The sequence below is a fragment of the Notothenia rossii genome, assembly GCF_949606895.1.
Source record: "Notothenia rossii genome assembly, chromosome: 3".
NCBI classification, from domain to species: domain Eukaryota; kingdom Metazoa; phylum Chordata; class Actinopteri; order Perciformes; family Nototheniidae; genus Notothenia; species Notothenia rossii.
In genome coordinates, this window is record NC_136901.1 from 39,401,386 (window position 1) to 39,413,885 (window position 12,500).

General features: G+C 41.1%; 1 protein-coding gene across 1 annotated transcript in view; it reads right to left on the reverse strand.

Annotated features, from left to right (window-relative positions):
* The window catches only part of col4a5 (collagen, type IV, alpha 5 (Alport syndrome)), a 62,101-nt gene that overhangs the window by 41,962 nt on the left and 7,639 nt on the right, over nucleotides 1-12,500 (reverse strand). The gene's annotated exons all lie outside the window — the stretch shown is intronic.

Genomic DNA, 12,500 nt, shown 5'->3' on the forward strand with positions numbered 1-12,500 from the left:
TTGGCACTCATCTTAATAAAAACAGGAATAGTCACACACACTTTCACACTTTCACGCGTTTCTGATTAGAACAATTACAAATTAATTGTTTTCGATCTCGATATTATATTAGATATTTATTTTCCTCCTTTCCTATCCTAGTGATTGTCTCACGAGCCCTTAGTCATGTCTCGTGACCCCTAGTAAGGTCCTGACCCTCAGCCTGAGAACCAGCACCTTATATATCTGTATTTTCACACGTATGAAAATCCACATAATGTGTCTGAAAGTTAACAACTACTTTGAACACAATTGGATCATTCATACAACATATTACTTATCTTCAACAACATTTAACTAATAATTATGACGTTATAGGAAGGGTTAGGGTACTGTAATTTACCAACAGTACAAATGTTTTAGGGTCTCAACGATGGCATACAAGCTGAATTATGGATAGTTTTCTTAAATGTACCACTGCTGCAATACATTCCCCTTTGGATAAATCTTAATCTTAATGCCTTTTCCTTTTGTTCTACTTAAAATATAAGAATATACGCTTGTTGCATGACATGCTATCATCAGTGTTGTTATGTAGCTGCAGGCTTAGGTGTTGCACTGCAGTGATTGTCTGCAACTCTTCTTCCCTCGGGGGTAAAATACCAGCCTGTAATGAAGTAAGCATGGTTTCAAAATGTGCCTGAATGCATCACCTCTGTCTCTCCATGCCTCCCCCTCTGTCTCCCCCCCCCCCCCCCATGTAATCCACTTAGAGAGGTCAGTGAGCTGCAGATATTTATTCCACTCCCTCCGTCTGTATCTGTCTGTTAGCTCTCTCTCTATGTATGAGTATGTAGTGTCTCTACTTTAAAGAGTCCTCTCCTGCGGATGTTCAGGTGTATATTAGTATGTAGTGTCTCTACTTTAAAGAGTCCTCTCCTGCTGATGTTCAGGTGTATATCAGTATGTAGTGTCTCTACTTTAAAGAGTCCTCTCCTGCTGACGTTCAGGTGTATATCAGTATGTAGTGTCTCTACTTTAAAGAGTCCTCTCCTGCTGACGTTCAGGTGTATATCAGTATGTAGTGTCTCTACTTTAAAGAGTTCTCTCCTGCTGATGTTCAGGTGTATATCAGTATGTAGTGTCTCTACTTTAAAGAGTCCTCTCCTGCTGACGTTCAGGTGTATATCAGTATGTAGTGTCTCTACTTTAAAGAGTTCTCTCCTGCTGATGTTCAGGTGTATATCAGTATGTAGTGTCTCTACTTTAAAGAGTTCTCTCCTGCTGATGTTCAGGTGTATATCAGTATGTAGTGTCTCTACTTTAAAGAGTTCTCTCCTGCTGATGTTCAGGTGTATATCAGTATGTAGTGTCTCTACTTTAAAGAGTCCTCTCCTGCTGATGTTCAGGTGTATATCAGTATGTAGTGTCTCTACTTTAAAGAGTCCTCTCCTGCTGATGTTCAGGTGTATATCAGTATGTAGTGTCTCTACTTTAAAGAGTCCTCTCCTGCTGATGTTCAGGTGTATATCAGTATGTAGTGTCTCTACTTTAAAGAGTCCTCTCCTGCTGATGTTCAGGTGCATATCAGTATGTAGTGTCTCTACTTTAAAGAGTCCTCTCCTGCTGATGTTCAGGTGTATATCAGTATGTAGTGTCTCTACTTTAAAGGGTCCTCTCCTGCTGATGTTCAGGTGTATATCAGTATGTAGTGTATCTACTTTAAAGAGTCCTTTCCTGCTGATGTTCAGGTGTATATCAGTATGTAGTGTCTCTACTTTAAAGAGTCCTCTCCTGCTGATGTTCAGGTGTATATCAGTATATAGTGTCTCTACTTTAAAGAGTCCTCTCCTGCTGATGTTCAGGTGTATATCAGTATGTAGTGTCTCTACTTTAAAGAGTCCTCTCCTGCTGATGTTCAGGTCTATATCAGTATGTAGTGTCTCTACTTTAAAGAGTCCTCTCCTGTTGATGTTCAGGTGTATATCAGTATGTAGTGTCTCTACTTTAAAGAGTCCTCTCCTGCTGATGTTCAGGTGTATATCAGTATGTAGTGTCTCTACTTTAAAGAGTCCTCTCCTGCTGATGTTCAGGTGTATATCAGTATGTAGTGTCTCTACTTTAAAGAGTTCTCTCCTGCTGATGTTCAGGTGTATATCAGTATGTAGTGTCTCTACTTTAAAGAGTCCTCTCCTGCTGATGTTCAGGTGTATATCAGTATGTAGTGTCTCTACTTTAAAGAGTCCTCTCCTGCTGATGTTCAGGTGTATATCAGTATGTAGTGTCTCTACTTTAAAGAGTCCTCTCCTGCTGATGTTCAGGTGTATATCAGTAAGTAGTGTCTCTACTTTAAAGAGTCCTCTCCTGCTGATGTTCAGGTGTATATCAGTATGTAGTGTCTCTACTTTAAAGAGTCCTCTCCTGCTGATGTTCAGGTGTATATCAGTATGTAGTGTCTCTACTTTAAAGAGTCCTCTCCAGCTGATGATCAGGTGTATATCATTATGTAGTGTCTCTACTTTAAAGAGTCCTCTCCTGCTGATGTTCAGGTGTATATCAGTATGTAGTGTCTCTACTTTAAAGAGTCCTCTCCTGCTGATGTTCAGGTGTATATCAGTATGTAGTGTCTCTACTTTAAAGAGTCCTCTCCTGCTGATGTTCAGGTGTATATCAGTATGTAGTGTCTCTACTTTAAAGAGTCCTCTCCAGCTGATGATCAGGTGTATATCATTATGTAGTGTCTCTACTTTAAAGAGTCCTCTCCTGCTGATGTTCAGGTGGATATCAGTATGTAGTGTCTCTACTTTAAAGAGTCCTCTCCTGCTGATGTTCAGGTGTATATCAGTATGTAGTGTCTCTACTTTAAAGAGTCCTCTCCTGCTGATGTTCAGGTGTATATCAGTATGTAGTGTCTCTACTTTAAAGAGTCCTCTCCAGCTGATGTTCAGGTGTATATCAGTATGTAGTGTAAGTAAAAAAAAAAAGCGCTATAGGTATAAAGTGATGGAGGGTGAGCGGAAGGCATGCACCGGGGATTAGACTGGCGAGACTGGAATTCCCCCGCTCATCAAAGACTGATGATTACACACCTATACACACACACTGCCCTGCCCTCAATCACACACACACACACACACACACACACACACACACACACACACACACACACACACACACTCAGATACAAGACACATACTCTGATGCATGCATGCAGAACACACACACACCGCACTGTCAATAGACAGATACTCTCATGTAGTACACACACAGCTGCCATCATTAATACACAATTCAACCACAACTGACGACTCCTGCTTTTCAACACTTATCACAGATCAGCAGCCAGAAACCACAATGTAGAACACACACACACACACACACACACACACACACACACACACACACACACACACACACACACACACACACACACACACACACACACACACACACACACACACACACACACACACACACACACACACACGCATTCAAATGTATTACAATACATTTAGGGTTAGGGTTGGCTACATTTCAGCATACGAGTGTGTGTCCTACATCTGCGTGTTTAAAAGATATATGTGTGTGTGTGTGTGTTTTCCTTGTTCTGGTGGGTGGCACTGCAGGCCCCGAGCCGTTGATCCCTTTCATCGCTGCCGGACTTTGACTACTTCAAGGTGCTGAGCGAACACCAAACCAAATATTTTCACTAACTCTAAAAACAAAAAAAACAAACAATAAATCCAACCATGTGTTTTTTGACTAACTGGCTCTTTGGAAGAGGAAGACCCCCGACTGTCACACACACACACACACACACACACACACACACACACACACACACACACACACACACACACACACACACACACACACACACACACACACACACACACACACACACACACACACACACACACACACACACACACACACACACACACACACACACACACACACACACACACAGGACAAGGAATTCCATTGATATTCCCAGGAATTCTCTTTCCTTCTAAACCCAGTTTTCTCTTCTCTTTTCATTTAATGAACGTTGACCTCAAGTGACTTCCCACTGAGAGACACCTGGAGCATTTCAAGGCTCCAAACCTCGTTCATATTCTGTGACACATTCAGCATTATTGCATCCTAAATACTGCGGGAAGAAAACACACTTTTTCTAGGGAGTGTTGGGAAGTTCCTCAAAAATCACACACACACACACACACACACACACACACACACACACACACACACACACACACACACACACACACACACACACACACACACACACACACACACACACACACACACACACACACACACACACACACACACACACACACACACACACACACACATATAATTCCTTCCCCTGGAGATATGGAGACCCACCCCGGCCCTCCCTTTCTTCCTCAGGTTCAGACTTGCCTCTCGACGTTGTTCTGAAACGCTGAACATACATCACCGTTTGGCACGAAAGCGTAGTAGCTACGGGCAACGAGAAATTAGAGAGGGGAGCGGCGAGCAGCTGAAAACCTGAAAATGTGCCACGGAGGAAGACGGGAGACAAAGGTCTACACCTTCTGACTCTCTGGAAGACTGGGTGGAGGTTCAGCGATGCGTTCAGGGTCATCGGACACATCTGTGTGGTCCAGAACTGCTTTTCTCTTTGGACTCGTACAGTCCAACGCAGGGGTGTGACCACTCTCTTTGTCAATTAAGTACATTTACTTAAGTACAATTTTGATGTACTTGTACTTTACTTGAGTATTTACATTTGATGCTACATTGTACCTCTACTCTCTAAAACATATCATATATATTATTCTGAAATGGACCAATCTGCACAATGACTACTTTTACTGTCGCTACTTTCACTATATTTAGATGATAATACTTTACGACTTTCACTTGAGGAACATTTCGAATACAGGACTTTTACTGTAACAGAGTATTCCTACACTCTGGGACTATTACTTTGAGTCAAGTACAAGATCTGATTCTACTTTTACTCAAGTACAATATCTGAGTACTTCTACTTTTACTAAAGTACAAGATCTGAGTACTTCTACTTTTACTCAAGTACAATATCTGAGTACTTCTACTTTTACTAAAGTACAAGATCTGAGTACTTCTACTTTTACTCAAGTGCAAGATCCGAGTACTTCTACTTTTTACTAAAGTATAAGATCTGAGTACTTCTACTTTTACTCAAGTGCAAGATCTGAGTACTTCTACTTTTACTCAAGTGCAAGATCTGAGTACTTCTACTTTTACTCAAGTACAAGGTCTGAGTACTTCAGCTTTTTTAAACGAGTACTTGTTTTATGTCAGATATATTTATGATAAATTGTGGGAGGAGCCTGGGACTGTAGCTGTGCATATGAAGATAAAGCTTTTGAATCTTGAATCTTATTAGGTCCAATCTAAACATCTCACATCTCTCAAAGTCCACATCTGTTTAATACTGTGGAGCGATCTCCTCCTCGCCTCCGTAAACCGAGCGGTGAAACCTGTGAGACCTGAGTCTCTGTTTGGATGAACCGCAGCTTAACCTCAATATTTACCCATGAGCCTTTGCTGTAGACACAACAAGATAGCAGTGGCTTTATCTGGCTGATAGTGGGACAGAGGAGGAGTGTTTGACTTCTCTCTGAGTGAGACTGAACGATACAGGGTTTCATGTGTTGGCAAAAGTATTTAACGCTCCGAGATAAGCCCCATTTGATCCCATTTCAGTGTACATCAGCTCCTGTTAGAGCCTCTACTCGTCTAGGTTCAGGCTTTTCAACATTACGCTGGTGTTTCCCCCAATCTGTAGACACAAAGCTGGACACATTACATCGTTAGGGACGATTAGCAGCTCTCTGAATAGTACATCTTTGGCACTTTAATGCACAATTTATCATTCGTTTTTGGTTTTATTCTGTTATTAAATGTGCATTTTGATGAGTTACGCTTTGCTGACTTAGATGTATTTGCATGCTGCATTTTCCTTTCTACTTGTTGTAATTGCATTTAAGTCAGCTAAAGTCATATACGCTCACATATTATTGTATTTTTAAGCGCTAAGAATCCCCTTTATCGGAGCTAAAGTCCAAACTACAGTATTAAGTGCATCTTTGTTGCTACCTGTGCATTTATAGTTCCCTGTCTTCACCACATGAGGGCAGTATGATGTGAAGCATGCAGGTAATAAGATGCAACACATCTCATTCACATCAGAGACTTTAAATTGAAATTCATGAATCAAAATGCCATCAAAAAGGTATATTCTAGATGTCTTACATGTTGTCCATCACGAATACGTTGCTTTCTAGCTGCTGTCTGGCTCTCCTCAACGTGCTCTCTCTTGCTCAACTCTGATCTGATCTGAGGAGGAGAAGCAGGTCACGGCAGGTCCTCTGCCTTGCCTACATTTCTCTTAACTATTCTCAATTCAAAAGGCCTCTAAATGAGAACACACACACACACACACACACACACACACACACACACACACACACACACACACACACACACACACACACACACACACACACACACACACACGCATGCGCACACGCATGCGCACACACACACACACACACACACACACACACACACACACATTGAGAGGGGACATCAATTTAAAATGTCAACTCTTATTTGCAGGTTTTGGGCATTTTTATTTATTTAATTGTAACAAATTCATAGTTTGTTTTAGGCTAAGACATAAGATCATTTTCACAACCTACAACTGCATATGTAATCCTTTTTGATGTGAATAATTAATCCAAAAGTGAGTTCGAAAGTGACATAACCCCAATGAGCAAAGTCAGTTTTTGAAAATAAAAAAGGACCAGATTCTTGATAAAATAATTTGAATAAATATCTATTTCTAAACGCATAAATCTGATAATCAATTGTTGAATCAGAAGACAGGATGGCTCCAAAATATGTTATTGATTGGAAACACATAAAGCTTAGGTAACTGTCCTCTTCCTGGTTTCCTTAACTCCTTCCCTTTATCTCTCTTTCTTATCCTCTCTAGTCATCTATTTTCCTTTTCAGTTCCACATTTTTTCCACCTCTCGTCTCCATCGGTCCCTCCACCCTCTCTTCTTCTTCTTCTCTCTCTGCGCTCGGGCAGATGTCTGATATTTCCCGTTGTTTGGACTGGCGGGGGTCTGTTTGTCTAGAGGAGACTAGGAATGCTGTGTATTCAGTGTTGACATGTGCGCGCGCACACACACACACACACACACACACACACACACACACACACACACACACACACACACACACACACACACACACACACACACACACACACACACACACACACACACATCACTTCAGGGGACATTACATTGACTTACATGCATTTCCTGGAGACTTATCCTAACCTTAACCTTAACCAAGTCTTCACCCTAAAATGAATGATTCCCCTCATGGGGTCCTCCGTTATGTCCCCATAAGGGAGGCGAGTCCCCACACGTGACTGTGTTAACAGATGTAGGTCCAGACAAGGATAGTAATGCTAGGACACACACACACACACACACACACACACACACACACATCACTTCAGGGGACATTACATTGACTTACATGCATTTCCTGGAGACTTATCCTAACCTTAACCTTAACCAAGTCTTCACCCTAAAATGAATGATTCCCCTCATGGGGTCCTCCGTTATGTCCCCATAAGGGAGGTGAGTCCCCACACGTGACTGTGTTAACAGATGTAGGTCCCCACAAGGATAGTAATGCTAGGACACACACACACACACACACACACACACACACACACACACACACACACAGCCTGCAGTGAAAGCCAAGAGAAATAGAGGTATGTGTTTATATTTGAAAATGTAATGTCAATACAGCAAAATGGTCTCACTCATACACACTCAAACACACACGCAGCAACAACATATTCCTTTGCTTTAACCCAACGTACAACGATAAATGCCAATTAGGGAAATACACTTAGCAAAAGAATAGATTTTCAATCTAAAACTTGCTTTTATCCCAATTAAAACACACCACAAAGGAGGGAATATCTTTTTATCATGCTCTCTCGCCCAGGTTAGAGCCTTAAATAATCTGACTATGAGATGTATCTCTTCGGGAGGCTTTGTAAAATCACTCTATGTTGATTGGTCCTTTCATTTGTCACACATCTGTCCATCCAAACCAATAAATAGAAGAAAACTGTGCAAAAAGTCCTCCAAAATCCAAGGTACAACCATGAACACGACACAGTAATCTCTCTAAACACTTCCCGAAAATGTTACACAAGCTAAAGACAGAAGATAAAATACACTGATATTATATTCTTTTATTCATCGTAATACTTTGAAATGACTAATGTGTTAACAAGTGTTGGATCAGGTGCCTCCTTCCTCCCCCTGTGTCACTAAACAATGTGAAAAATGCTCCTGAGAGACCAGCATGCACCTCACTGCCGAACATTATCCTCCGACTGCATGCTAACGGCTTAGCTGCATACCAGCCAACACACTGACCTGGGATTAACAAAGACCAGGAGGAACACACACACACACCCACACCCACCCACCCACCCACCCACCCACACACACACACACACACACACACACACACACACACACACACACACACACACACACACACACACACACACACACACACACACACACACACACACACACACACACACACACACACACACACACACACACACACACACACACACACACACACACACACACACACACACACACACACACACACACTGATGCCAAGCGGTTTGCAGTACAAACAGAATGTGTGACCTATGTATGTACAGTACAAGTTATTAGGATAGGAACAGGGACACTGATCTGATGAAGAGTTGAGGAAAGGAAGAAGGAGGTGATTAGGAGAGACACAGAAAGAAGTCAAACGGAATTAAATTGAAGACTCAAACAAATGTAGATTATGTGACAACAAAGGATGTTTGAGAGACAGCTCCTTAAGGCTACTTTGTTGGCATGGTTATCAAAACAAAATAGGTTTTCGATTTGATTTACCCGTAGATTTATGAAGAGTTTTAAGGTATTTCAGCTTTTTATTTGGTGTTAAGGTCAAGACATGTAATTTTGGTTCAGCCACACTGCAAACAAACTCTTAAACCTACCGTACTTTACCTGTAAAGTTAGCAATTAGCTCATAAACGTAGTATAGTATTTGGCGGCTAAAGATGTTTCGTATTTGGTGGTGGGGACCAAAACAGAGCAAAACAAAAAGTAATTATCTGACTTACAATCATCAGCTGGCCAAAAATGAATGCTATCATTCCTTATAATATCTTCTAGATGAAAGCTTTATAATAAAATACATCAAATATTGTGTTAGCTGTTAGTTCTGCTGCCCTTAAGAGGCAGAACAAGCACTTAATGCAGGTTTAAATAAGGTGCTGATACAGTTAAAAAAGTAATGCATCTTTCCCACACTTACTACAACAACATCATACTTATTCCACCTCTGCTCCTGAGAGAATAGAATCATAATTCTTCCAAATACAAGATGTTCTTGTCAGGAAAATGTAAAACATCTCCATCGGTTTAGGCAAGGAGGGAAGGAGGCAGCAGCCAAGGAGATGAAATATGTTTCTATAGCTTTGAAACGACTCCGTTTAGACAAGTATATAAAAGCTAATGTGGTAACTGTACACTGAAACGTGTAAAGAAACAGTAGCTAGACCCACACACACACACACACGCGCACACACCCACCCACACACACACACACACACACACACACACACACACACACACACACACACACACACACACACACACACACACACACACACACACACACACACACACCATGTATACATCACTTCAGGGGACATTACATTGACTTACATGCATTTCCTGGACACTTATCCTAACCTGTGTAAACAGATTTAGGTGCCCACAAGGATGGTAATGCTAGGCCACACACACACACACACACACACACACACACACACACACACACACACACACACACACACACACACACACACACACACACACACACACACACACACATACCATGTATACATCACTTCAGGGGACATTACATTGACTTACATGCATTTCCTGGACACTTATCCTAACCTGTGTAAACAGATTTAGGTGCCCACAACGATGGTAATGCTAGGCCACACACACACACACACACACACACACACACACACACACACACACACACACACACACACACACACACACACACACACACACACACACACACACACACACTGACTCATACCACGTGTTCCCATGTGGTTTCTGGGGAAGCCCTGTTTCCTTGTGAGTGGTGTGATTAGAGAAACAGGTGCTCAAAAGGAACGAGGAAGCTTTGAAAGTGGACCGAGAGACGGGAGAAAAACACAGAAGAAGAAAGAAGCAGATTCCTCCCACACTGAAGTCGATTCAGCTGCAGTCAAAACAGCTTTCTGCCTTTTTGAAGTAGCCCTGACGACCTCATTCACAGTGTGTATCGCTGCTCGCCATCAGTCTCATATCAGATGAACAGATTGAGAGTGAGGCGAGAGATGGAAGATGACAAGTACTAAAGGTAGAAGAAGAAGAAGAAGAAGAAGGAGGGTGGATTTTATATAAAGAGGTTGATTGGTGGACTTCACCGTCAATCAACATATCAATAGTCTGGTGCATTATGAGTGAAGCTAGTTGATTGGTTGTAGTCCCTACTTGTGTATTGTTGAGGCATCAAAACAACATTACGTTTGCTCCTGTAGAAATGTTGAACTACTTATATAAGTTAATGTCTTTATTATGGTTCTTTTTGTTTAAATATATCTCATTCTAGCCCATATTAGTTTGAAAACGTGTGTACCAAAGATAGGGGAAAGGACACTAGGTAAAGAAATATATTTACTATTATTAAACTTGCTTGAATGTTGCTTTGAGAAACAAGGTGTGTTTTTGAATCTCGTCCATTTTGAAGTCGTTGTTAGGCTAAAGTTTGAGAACGTTGTCCCAAAAATCTTACAAATATTCTTGGTTGGTTGCATTACCGTTTTGTGATATTGGATGTGTTTTAGAAGTTGAATAAATGCGCTGTTACTTCATATTTCTAGGCAACATTAACTCTTCATGTACATAATCCATTAAAACTCTTGAATGGATGTCCAGATGAAGTCGATTGGCTACAGGTTGAAATGTTGGTGGAGAATAAGTACATATTTCAAATTTTTACATTTGAAACATGTATTTCTTGCTGCCATTTTGAGATGCTAATGTGCAACGTTATTGGGAAGTCTGTTTTTATTATAATGCCGGATTTAATAAGAAGTCTATTTTTGTTTGGACGACCAATGAAACTAGAGAGTTAAAGAAAGCTTGGAAACAAAGTGAGATCGTTTTTACAATCAGCTTCTAGCGTTAAAAGAAGATGCACAGAGAAAAAGACACTAGAGGAGAAACTGGAGACGGGGGGGGTGGATGCAGATAATAATAAAAAGGCGTTGAAGGATTTAAAGACGAGGCGAGTCGGCTCGGGTTTGGACTGCAATCACAAATATTTGTTAATAAGCACTTCAGGGGGAGCTGTATAAAACACAGGTGAGAGAGAAAGGAGACATCTGTAGATCAAGGTCACCTGATGCTCTCGGACGGATTAGAACTCCTTCATTCTTCTTTTTTTTTACAAAGAATGCATAACAACAAATGTTCCTTGCTTGCAAGATAGTATGGGATACATTCCTCTATTCAAATGAGTCTTTCAGTTCTTTTACTTTGAGCTTATTGTTTTTTCTCTTCCCACTTTATCTCATTTTGCTTTGTCCCTAAGCAGCGTTCGGTGTTTCTTTAGGCTTTAAAGTTAGTCTTGTGTGTTCCCTAACTAACACACAAGAGAGTGAGGGATATAAAAGGAGGACGGGATGTCTTGTGACTGCTCTGTGTAGGTGGACCTGTCAGGGAGCCAATTGGATCTTAATCACAAACACACACATGTCCACACACACACCACAAGAGATCATTCAAATGCCAAGGTTCACTTGAGAACACTAGCATCAAGGAAAAATAAATAATTTCTAACTGCTGCCGCCTCCGTAATGTCTTCCCGGTGAGAGTTTCTGACCAATAGTCAAATGAATCAACAGTGTAATGTGTTATATTGAAGTTCCAGATGTCTGACTTTCCCATCAGCACATGAACACAACCCAGTAGTTAAAAACAAGGACTAAACACTCGGTGAAATGGCAGATATCTTGAGGTCTGGATCAGCACCAAACGCCCGTTCCAGAAGAACATTTTGAAAACAGAAAAACACAAGTCTGAAGAACCAACTCTCTTTTTCCAAAATGTTTTTCAATCCCACAAACTGGTCTGAAGGAACAGAGTAAAGAAAGTGTGAAAAGATCAAAAGAAGTCAGACAAGATTGAACAGATACAGAGTGAGATATTGACGCCCTTATGTTGCACGCTTACGTGCATCTTTGGATATCTTACAAAGAGTTTATTGTAAAGCTTCACTCCACTTTGGACGAA